This window comes from Oncorhynchus gorbuscha, linkage group LG10, assembly GCF_021184085.1.
Source record: "Oncorhynchus gorbuscha isolate QuinsamMale2020 ecotype Even-year linkage group LG10, OgorEven_v1.0, whole genome shotgun sequence".
Lineage (NCBI taxonomy): Eukaryota > Metazoa > Chordata > Actinopteri > Salmoniformes > Salmonidae > Oncorhynchus > Oncorhynchus gorbuscha.
In genome coordinates, this window is record NC_060182.1 from 5,224,650 (window position 1) to 5,235,498 (window position 10,849).

At 49.6% G+C, this 10,849-nt stretch overlaps 1 protein-coding gene across 1 annotated transcript in view; it reads right to left on the reverse strand.

The window, feature by feature from the left end:
- LOC124044978 (alpha carbonic anhydrase 8-like) overlaps nt 1-7,338 on the reverse strand; it is a 30,305-nt gene extending 22,967 nt beyond the window's left edge. Inside the window, exon 1 of the mRNA XM_046364182.1 lies at nt 7,287-7,338. The gene's annotated coding sequence lies outside the window, so the exon portion shown is untranslated. The remainder of the gene's footprint in view (nt 1-7,286) is intronic.
- Nucleotides 7,339-10,849: the final 3,511 nt, after the last annotated feature.

A 10,849-nucleotide genomic window follows, 5' to 3' on the forward strand; every position in this document is an offset into this window, starting at 1 on the left:
TCTCTCATACCCACCATAGTGACCTATCTCTCTCATACCCACCATAGTGACCTCTCTCATACCCACCATAGTGACCTCTCTCTCTCATACCCAGCATAGTGACCTCTCTCTCTCTCATACCCACCATAGTGACCTCTCTCTCTCATACCCAGCATTGTGACCTCTCTCTCTCTCTTACCCACCATAGTGATCTCTCTCTCTCATACCCACCACAGTGACCTCTCTCTTGCATACCCACCATAGTGACCTCTCTCTCTCTCTCTCTTGCCCACCATAGTGACCTCTTTCTCTCATACCCGCCATAGTGATCTCTCTCTCTCTCTCTCGCACCCACCGTAGTGACTCTCTCTCTTACCCACCATAGTGACCTCTCTCTCTCTCTCTCTCTCTCTCTCTCTCTCTCTCTCTCTCTCTCTCTCTCTCTCTCTCTCTCTCTCTCTCTCTCTCTCTCATACCCACCATAGTGACCTCTCTCTCTCATACCCACCATAGTGACCTCTCTCTCATACCCACCATAGTGACCTCTCTCTCATACCCACCATAGTGAACTCTGTCTCATACCCACCATAGTGACCTCTCTCTCTCTCTCTCATACCCACCATAGTGACCCCTCTCTCTCTCTCATACCCACCATAGTGACCTCTCTCTCTCATACCACCATAGTGACCTATCTCTCTCATACCCACCATAGTGACCTCTCTCTCTCTTACCCAGCATTGTGACCTCTCTCTCTCTCATACCCACCATAGTGACCTCTCTCTCTCTTACCCACCATAGTGACCTCTCTCTCTCATACCCACCATAGTGACCTCTCTCTCTCATACCCACCATAGTGACCTCTCTCTCTCTCATACCCACCATAGTGACCTCTCTCTCCATAGTCTCTCTCTCTCTCTCTCTCTCTCTCTCTCTCTCTCTCTCTCTCTCTCTCTCTCTCTCTCTCTCTCTCATACCCACCATAGTGACCTCTCTCTCTCATACCCACCATGGTGACCTCTCTCTCATACCCACCATAGTGACCTCTCTCTCATACCCACCATAGTGACCTCTCTCTCTCTCATACCCACCTTAGTGACCTCTCTCTCTCATACCCACCATAGTGACCTCTCTCTCATACCCACCATAGTGACCTCTCTCTCTCATACTCACCATAGTGACTCTCTCTCTCTTACCCACCATAGTGACCTCTCTCTCTCTCTCTTACCCACCACAGTGACCCACCTTACCCACTACAGTGACCTCTCTCTCTCTCTCTTACCCACCATAGTGACCTTTATCTCTTACCCACCATAGTGACCTCTCTCTCTTACCCACCATAGTGACTCTCTCTTACCCAGCATAGTGATCTCTCTCTCTCTATCTATCTCTCTCTACCCACCATAGTGACCTCTCTCTCTCTCTCTCATACCCACCACAGTGACCTCTCTCTCTCATACCCACCATAGTGACCTCTCTCTCTTACCCACCATAGTGACCTCTCTCTCTTACCCAGCATAGTGATCTCTCTCTCTATCTATCTCTCTCTTACCCACCATAGTGACCTCTCTCTCTCTCTCATACCCACCACAGTGACCTCTCTCTCTCATACCCACCATAGTGACCTCTACCCACTCAGTGACTCACCATACAGTGACCTCTCTCTCTCTTACCCACCATAGTGACCTCTCTCTTCTTACCCACTTACCCAGTGACTCTCTCTATCTCTCTCTCTTACCCACCATAGTGACCTCTATCTCTTACCCACCATAGTGACCTCTCTCTCTTACCCACCATAGTGACCTCTCTCTTACCCAGCATAGTGATCTCTCTCTCTATCTATCTCTCTCTTACCCACCATAGTGACTCTCTCTCTCTCTCAGTGACCCACCACCAGTGACCTCTCTCTCGCATACCCACCATAGTGACCTCTCTCTCTTACCCACCATAGTGACCTCTCTCTCTTACCCAGCATAGTGATCTCTCTCTCTATCTATCTCTCTCTTACCCACCATAGTGACTCTCTCTCTCTCTCTCTCCCACCACAGTGACCTCTCTCTCTCATACCCACCATAGTGACTCTCTCTCTTGCCCACCATAGTGACCTCTCTCTCTCTGACCTCTCTCTCTTACCCACCATAATGATCTCTCTCTCTATCTCTCTCTCTCTTACCCACCTCTCTCTCTCTCTCTCTCTCTCTCATACCCACCATAGTGACCTCTCTCTCTCTCTCTCTTACCCACCATAGTGACCTCTCTCTGTCTCTCTCTTACCCAGCATAGTGACCTCTCTCTCTCTTACCCAGCATAGTGACCTCTCTCTCTCTTACCCAGCATTGTGACCTCCCTCTCTCTCATACCCACCATAGTGACCCTCTCCTCTCTCTTACCCACCATAGTGACCTCTCTCTCTCATACCCACCATAGTGACCTCTCTCTCATACCCACCATAGTGACCTCTCTCTCTCATACCCACCATAGTGACTCTCTCTCTTACCCACCATAGTGACCTCTCTCTCTCTCTCTCTCATACCCACCATAGTGACCTCTCTCTCTCATACCCACCATAGTGACCTCTCTCTCATACCCACCATAGTGACTCTCTCTCTCTCTCATACCCACCATAGTGACCTCTCTCTCTCATACCCACCATAGTGACCTCTCTCTCTCTCATACCCACCATAGTGACCTCTCTCTCTCATACCCACCATAGTGACCTCTCTCTCTCATACCCACCATAGTGACCTCTCTCTCTCATACCCACCATAGTGACTCTCTCTCTCATACCCACTGACCTCTCTCATACCCACCATAGTGACCTCTCTCTCTCATACCCACCATAGTGACCTATCTCTCTCATACCCACCATAGTGACCTCTCTCTCTCATACCCACCATAGTGACCTCTCTCTCTCATACCCAGCATAGTGACTCTCTCTCTCATACCCACCATAGTGACCTCTCTCTCTCATACCCAGCATTGTGACCTCTCTCTCTCTTACCCACCATAGTGATCTCTCTCTCATACCCAGCATTGTGAGTGACCTCTTTCTCTCTCTCTCTTACCCAGCATTGTGACCTCTCTCTCTCTCTCTTACCCACCATAGTGACCTCTCTCTTTCTCTCTTACCCAGCATAGTGACCTCTCATAGTCTCTCTCTTACTCACCACAGTGACCTCTCTCTCTATTGCCCACCATAGTGACCTCTCTCTCTCTTACCCACCATAGTGATCTCTCTCTCTCTTACCCACCATAGTGACTCTCTCTCTCTTACCCACCACAGTGACCTCTCTCTCTTACCCACCATAGTGACCCCCTCTCTCTCTTACCCACCATAGTGACTCTCTCTCTCTTACTCACCACAGTGACCGCTCTCTCTCTCTCTTACGCACCATAGTGACCTCTCTCTCTCTCTTACCCACCATAGTGACCTCTCTCTCTCTTACCCACCATAGTGACCTCTCTCTCTCTCTTACCCAGCATTGTGACCTCTCTCTCTCTCTCTTACCCAGCATTGTGACCTCTCTCTGTCTCTCCTGGTCAACACTGAGGGGACTGGCTTGTCCCAGTTCTGTTTGCATCCATTTGGCCTGACAATGACTCTAAGAGCAACACAAACCGATCTGGAACCAGGCAGTATGTACCTGTATAGCAGACGATGAAATACTTGGTAACCTAGAGTAGTGTTGCACAGTACCTGGGTGCTCCCTCCGTCTAAAGCCACTCTAACAAGACATAGGTGCACCAATCAGGACCCTCTAAACCTACACTTGGACCACTTCAAGGCATGCTGCCGGATTATTTTATTTGAATTATAAAACTCTTACCTTGCAGGTCTTGATATCCTTCTTTAAAACTATCCCAAAGTTCAGTTGAGTTGTGAGCGCTTCACTTTATATTATCAACAGCTCTCCTCGTGTGCTCCAAGCAGCACCGAGACACCCTCTCTCTGTTTGGCTGAGGAGGTCACCTTGTCCTCTCCTCCTTCCTCGACCCCTACACCTTTCTTGACCTTTTGGTAGGGCTTTTTGGCTTGCTCTCTCCAAGGGAGGGAGGGAGGGTTGGATGGAGGGAGGAAGGAAGGAAGGAAGTAAGGGAGGGTAGGGATTCTTGGCTTGCTCTCTCCAAGGGAGGGAGGGAGGGAGGGAGGGAGGGAGGGAGGGAGGGAGGGGGAGGGAGGGAGGGAGGGAGGGAGGGAGGGAGGGAGGGAGGGAGGGAGGGAGGGGAGTAATGTTTAAAGACATCCCCCCTCTCTCTTTCTGTAGCAACAATAAAGACAGAAAGGAGAAAGCCAGAGCTAGCTAGTTGTGAGATGGGTTAAAGTTCAACAGGAAGTTAACATAGCTAAGGAAGATGGAAATATTTATGGACATGACGTCAAAATGTACAAGTGTTTATCTATATGGCTGAGAGTCAGCACCTTGGTCACGTAGTCATCTAGACTTTGTTATTACTCTAGGCATGTGACCCTCATTGAAAAGGTGAGAGAGCGAGCGAGGGAAACATAGAGAGAGGTAGGTGGGCAGAGCAGGAGAGCAGGTTTTCTGAGCATCCGTTCTGTTCTCTCTCTCTCTCTCTCTCTCTCTCTCTCTCTCTCTCTCTCTCTCTCTCTCTCTCTCTCTCTCTCTCTCTCTCTCTCTCTCTCTCTCTCTCTCTCCCTCTCTCTCTGTCCCTCTCTCTCTCTCTCTCTCCTCTCTCTCTGTCCTCTCTCTCTCATCTCTCTCTCTCTCTCTCTCTCTCTCTCTCATATATCTCTCTCTCTCTCTCTCTCTCTCTCTCTCTCTCTCTCTCTCTCTCTCTCTCTCTCTCATACCCACCATAGTGACCTCTCTCTCTCATACCCACCATAGTGACCTCTCTCTCTCATACCCACCATGGTGACCTCTCTCTCTCATACCCACCATAGTGACCTCTCTCTCTCTCTCTCTCTCTCATACCCACCATAGTGACCTCTCTCTCTCTCTCTCTCTCTCTCTCTCTCTCTCTCTCTCTCTCTCTCTCTCTCTCTCATCTCTCTCTCTCTCTCTCTCTCTCTCTCTCATACCCACCATAGTGACCTCTCTCTCTCATACCCACCATAGTGACCTCTCTCTCATACCCACCATAGTGACCTCTCTCTCATACCCACCATAGTGACCTCTCTCTCTCATACCCACCATAGTGACCTCTCTCTCATACCCACCATAGTGACTCTCTCTCTCTCTCATACCCACCATAGTGACCCCTCTCTCTCTCTCATACCCACCATAGTGACCTCTCTCTCTCATACCCACCATAGTGACTCTCTCTCTCATACCCACCGTAGTGACCTCTCTCTCTCTTACCCAGCATTGTGACCTCTCTCTCTCTCATACCCACCATAGTGACTCTACCCACCTCTCTCTCTTACCCACCATAGTGACTCTCTCTCTCATACCCACCATAGTGACTCTCTCTCTCAGTACCCACCATAGTGACCTCTCTCTCTCTCTCTTACCCACCATAGTGACTCTCTCTCTTACCCACCATAGTGACCTCTCTCTCTCTCTCTCTACCCACCTTACCCACCACCATAGTGACTCTCTCTCTTACCCACCATAGTGACCTCTCTCTCTCTTCTCATAGTGACCCTCTCATCTCTCTCTCTCTCTCTTACCTCTCTCTCTCTCTCTCTCTTACCCACCATAGTGACTCTCTCTCTCTCTCTCTCTCTTACCCACCATAGTGACCCTCTCTCTCTCTTACCCAGCATAGTGACCTCTCTCTCTCTCTCTTACCCAGCATTGTGACCTCTCTCCTCTCTCTCTCTCCCATTGTCTCTCATACCCACCATAGTGACCTCTCTCTCTCTTACCCACCATAGTGACCTCTCTCTCTCATACCCACCATAGTGACCTCTCTCATACCCACCATAGTGACCTCTCCTCTCTCATACCCACCATAGTGACTCTCTCTCTTACCCACCATAGTGACCTCTCTCTCTCTCTCTCTCATACCCACCATAGTGACCTCTCTCTCTCATACCCACCATAGTGACCTCTCTCTCATACCCACCATAGTGACCTCTCTCTCTCTCTCTCTCATACCCACCATAGTGACTCTCTCTCACCATATACCCACCATAGTGACCTCTCTCTCTCTCATACCCACCATAGTGACCTCTCTCTCTCTCATACCCACCATAGTGACCTCTCTCTCTCATACCCACCATAGTGACTCTCTCTCATACCCACCATAGTGACCCCTCTCTCTCTCTCATACCCACCATAGTGACCTCTCTCTCTCATACCCACCATAGTGACCTATCTCTCTCATACCCACCATAGTGACTCTCTCTCTCATACCCACCATAGTGACCTCTCTCTCATACCCAGCATAGTGACCTCTCTCTCTCTCATACCCACCATAGTGACCTCTCTCTCTCATACCCAGCATTGTGACCTCTCTCTCTCTCTTACCCACCATAGTGATCTCTCTCTCATACCCAGCATTGTGACCTCTCTCTCTCATACCCAGCATTGTGACCTCTCTCTCTCTTACCCACCATAGTGACCTCTTTCTCTCTCTCTCTTACCCAGCATTGTGACCTCTCTCTCTCTCTCTTACCCACCATAGTGACCTCTCTCTTTCTCTCTTACCCAGCATAGTGACCTCTCTCTCTCTCTTACTCACCACAGTGACCTCTCTCTATTGCCCACCATAGTGACCTCTCTCTCTTACCCACCATAGTGATCTCTCTCTCTCTTACCCACCATAGTGACCTCTCTCTCTTACCCACCACAGTGACCTCTCTCTCTTACCCACCATAGTGACCCCCCTCTCTCTCTTACCCACCATAGTGACCTCTCTCTCTCTTACTCACCACAGTGACCTCTCTCTCTCTCTCTCTCTTACGCACCATAGTGACCTCTCTCTCTCTCTCTTACCCACCATAGTGACCTCTCTCTCTCTTACCCACCATAGTGACCTCTCTCTCTCTTACCCAGCATTGTGACCTCTCTCTCTCTCTCTTACCCAGCATTGTGACCTCTCTGTCTCTCCTGGTCAACACTGAGGGGACTGGCTTGTCCCAGTTCTGTTTGCATCCATTTGGCCTGACAATGACTCTAAGAGCAACACAAACCGATCTGGAACCAGGCAGTATGTACCTGTATAGCAGACGATGAAATACTTGGTAACCTAGAGTAGTGTTGCACAGTACCTGGGTGCTCCCTCCGTCTAAAGCCACTCTAACAAGACATAGGTGCACCAATCAGGACCCTCTAAACCTACACTTGGACCACTTCAAGGCATGCTGCCGGATTATTTTATTTGAATTATAAAACTCTTACCTTGCAGGTCTTGATATCCTTCTTTAAAACTATCCCAAAGTTCAGTTGAGTTGTGAGCGCTTCACTTTATATTATCAACAGCTCTCCTCGTGTGCTCCAAGCAGCACCGAGACACCCCTCTCTGTTTGGCTGAGGAGGTCACCTTGTCCTCTCCTCCTTCCTCGACCCCTACACCTTTCTTGACCTTTTGGTAGGGCTTTTTGGCTTGCTCTCTCCAAGGGAGGGAGGGAGGGTTGGATGGAGGGAGGAAGGAAGGAAGGAAGTAAGGGAGGGTAGGGATTCTTGGCTTGCTCTCTCCAAGGGAGGGAGGGAGGGAGGGAGGGAGGGAGGGAGGGAGGGAGGGAGGGAGGGAGGGAGGGAGGGAGGGAGGGAGGGAGGGAGGGAGGGAGGGGAGTAATGTTTAAAGACATCCCCCCTCTCTCTTTCTGTAGCAACAATAAAGACAGAAAGGAGAAAGCCAGAGCTAGCTAGTTGTGAGATGGGTTAAAGTTCAACAGGAAGTTAACATAGCTAAGGAAGATGGAAATATTTATGGACATGACGTCAAAATGTACAAGTGTTTATCTATATGGCTGAGAGTCAGCACCTTGGTCACGTAGTCATCTAGACTTTGTTATTACTCTAGGCATGTGACCCTCATTGAAAGGTGAGAGAGCGAGCGAGGGAAACATAGAGAGAGGTAGGTGGGCAGAGCAGGAGAGCAGGTTTTCTGAGCATCCGTTCTGTCTCTCTCTCTCTCTCTCTCTCTCTCTCTCTCTCTCTCTCTCTCTCTCTCTCTCTCTCTCTCTCTCTCTCTCTCTCTCTCTCTCTCTCTCTCTCTCTCTCCTCTCTCTCTCTCCTCTCTCTCTCTGTCCCTCTCTCTCTCTCTCTCTCTCTGTCCCTCTCTCTCTCTCTCTCTCTCTCTCTCTCTCTCTCTCTCTCTCTCTCTCTCTCTCTCTCTCTCTCTCTCTCTCTCTCTCTCTCTCTCTCTCTCTCATACCCACCATAGTGACCTCTCTCTCTCATACCCACCATAGTGACCTCTCTCTCTCATACCCACCATGGTGACCTCTCTCTCTCATACCCACCATAGTGACCTCTCTCTCTCTCTCTCTCTCTCATACCCACCATAGTGACCTCTCTCTCTCTCTCTCTCTCTCTCTCTCTCTCTCTCTCTCTCTCTCTCTCTCTCTCTCTCTCTCTCTCTCTCTCTCTCATACCCACCATAGTGACCTCTCTCTCTCATACCCACCATAGTGACCTCTCTCTCTCATACCCACCATGGTGACCTCTCTCTCCCATACCCACCATAGTGACCTCTCTCTCTCTCTCTCTCTCTCATACCCACCATAGTGACCTCTCTCTCTCTCTCTCTCTCTCTCTCTCTCTCTCTCTCTCTCTCTCTCTCTCTCTCTCTCTCTCTCTCTCTCTCTCTCTCTCTCTCATACCCACCATAGTGACCTCTCTCTCTCATACCCACCATAGTGACCTCTCTCTCTCATACCCACCATAGTGACCTCTCTCTCATACCCACCATAGTGACCTCTCTCTCATACCCACCATAGTGACCTCTCTCTCTCTCTCATACCCACCATAGTGACCCCTCTCTCTCTCTCATACCCACCATAGTGACCTCTCTCTCTCATACCCACCATAGTGACCTCTCTCTCTCATACCCACCGTAGTGACCTCTCTCTCTCTTACCCAGCATTGTGACCTCTCTCTCTCTCATACCCACCATAGTGACCTCTCTCTCTCTTACCCACCATAGTGACCTCTCTCTCTCATACCCACCATAGTGACCTCTCTCTCTCATACCCACCATAGTGACCTCTCTCTCTCTCGTACCCACCATAGTGACTCTCTCTCTTACCCACCATAGTGACCTCTCTCTCTCTCTCTCTCTTACCCACCATAGTGACCTCTCTCTCTCTTACCCAGCATAGTGATCTCTCTCTCTATCTATCTCTCTCTTACCCACCATAGTGACCTCTCTCTCTTACCCAGCATAGTGATCTCTCTCTCTATCTATCTCTCTCTTACCCACCATAGTGACCTCTCTCTCTCATACCCACCACAGTGACCTCTCTCTCGCATACCCACCATAGTGACCTCTCTCTCTTACCCACCATAGTGACCTCTCTCTCTTACCCAGCATAGTGATCTCTCTCTCTATCTATCTCTCTCTTACCCACCATAGTGACCTCTCTCTCTCTCATACCCACCACAGTGACCTCTCTCTCGCATACCCACCATAGTGACCTCTCTCTCTTACCCACCATAGTGACCTCTCTCTCTTACCCAGCATAGTGATCTCTCTCTCTCTATCTATCTCTCTCTTACCCACCATAGTGACCTCTCTCTCTCTCTCATACCCACCACAGTGACCTCTCTCTCGCATACCCACCATAGTGACCTCTCTCTCTCTCTCTCTCTCTCTTTCCCACCATAGTGACCTCTCTCTGTCTCTCTCTTACCCAGCATAGTGACCTCTCTCTCTCTCTTACCCAGTATAGTGACCTCTCTCTCTCTCATACCCACCATAGTGACCTCTCTCTCTCTTACCCACCATAGTGACCTCTCTCTCTCATACCCACCATAGTGACCTCTCTCTCTCATACCCACCGTAGTGACCTCTCTCTCTCTCTTACCCAGCATTGTGACCTCTCTCTCTCTCATACCCACCATAGTGACCTCTCTCTCTCATACCCACCATAGTGACCTCTCTCTCATACTCACCATAGTGACCTCTCTCTCTCTTACCCACCATAGTGACCTCTCTCTCTCTCTTACCCACCACAGTGACTCTCTCTCTCTTACCCACTACAGTGACTCTCTCTCTCTCTTACCCACCATAGTGACCTTTATCTCTTACCCACCATAGTGACCTCTCTCTCTTACCCACCATAGTGACCTCTCTCTCTTACCCAGCATAGTGATCTCTCTCTCTATCTATCTCTCTCTTACCCACCATAGTGACCTCTCTCTCTCTCATACCCACCACAGTGACCTCTCTCTCGCATACCCACCATAGTGACCTCTCTCTCTTACCCACCATAGTGACCTCTCTCTCTTACCCAGCATAGTGATCTCTCTCTCTATCTATCTCTCTCTTACCCACCATAGTGACCTCTCTCTCTCTCATACCCACCACAGTGACCTCTCTCTCTCATACCCACCATAGTGACCTCTCTCTCATACTCACCATAGTGACCTCTCTCTCTCTTACCCACCACAGTGACCTCTCTCTCTTACCCACTACAGTGACCTCTCTCTCTCTCTCTTACCCACCATAGTGACCTCTATCTCTTACCCACCATAGTGACCTCTCTCTCTTACCCACCATAGTGACCTCTCTCTCTTACCCAGCATAGTGATCTCTCTCTCTATCTATCTCTCTCTTACCCACCATAGTGACCTCTCTCTCTCTCATACCCACCACAGTGACCTCTCTCTCGCATACCCACCATAGTGACCTCTCTCTCTTACCCACCATAGTGACCTCTCTCTCTTACCCAGCATAGTGATCTCTCTCTCTATCTATCTCTCTTTTACCCACCATAGTGACCTCTCTCTCTCTCTCT